This window comes from Tupaia chinensis, unplaced genomic scaffold (genome assembly GCF_000334495.1).
Source record: "Tupaia chinensis unplaced genomic scaffold, TupChi_1.0 Scaffold146459_1, whole genome shotgun sequence".
NCBI classification, from domain to species: domain Eukaryota; kingdom Metazoa; phylum Chordata; class Mammalia; order Scandentia; family Tupaiidae; genus Tupaia; species Tupaia belangeri.
The window spans coordinates 5,892-6,739 of record NW_006206315.1 but is presented as its reverse complement, the minus strand read 5'-3'; positions in this window follow the sequence as shown (position 1 = coordinate 6,739).

Below are 848 nucleotides of genomic sequence, written 5' to 3'. Positions count from 1 at the left end.
ATTCCTGCCTCATGGCAGAACATTTTGAAGATAAAAAAATAAAACAATCAAAATGTTTCCTTTGTTTCTCTTCAAAAAAAGGGTTCCCAAATCCACCAAGGCACACCCAGTCTCTTCCAGCACTCAGTGGGCTCTGCTTGCCCCCAGGGGCATGGCCAGGGTAGATCCTGAGGACTTGGTCCCCAGCTCCAGAGTCCCTGGGCCTGGAGCAGCTGCATTCTGCTCAGGACCCCCCGGTGATCCGGACAGTGTGAACGCCCTTCCTGTCAGCCTGGTGTCTGAGCTTCCCAAGTGGCTGGGCATGACCCCAGTCAAAACTGAAAGAACACAGGGGTGGGGAAGGGCGCTCACACCGTGAGCCCCTCTCCACAGGGAGACCAAGAACCCCTGTTTACTCCAGGTCCCTGGGTCTAACTCTCCAGGCTGCTGGCTCTGAACCCAGTGGACACCCTGACGACTGCCACGGAACTAAATATGAGGGACGTTCCCTTGGCAGGAGCGTGCAGCCGGGTTCCTGGCCTTGCTCAGCTCACTTCCCTGGTGAGAAGTGCGCAGCTCCAGGTCCCTGATTTCATCACCAGGCCTTTCCCAGGACAAAGCCCAGTTCCTGAGTCCTGCCAGCAACTCAGTAAAGGGTACCAAAGGCCTTTTTTCTTTTTCTTTTTAAATTTTCAGATTTTGCTATAAGGCTTGTGCTTGTCGGAGAGAGAGAGACACAGACAGAGAGAGAGAGAGAGAGGGAAAGTGAGGACTCACCCCCCAGGGGAAGGCCAAGCCACAGTCCCTTCTCCAGTCTCCTATGGAGATGTCAGGATTTGGGGCACGCGGGCCCACCTGCCAGCGAGCTC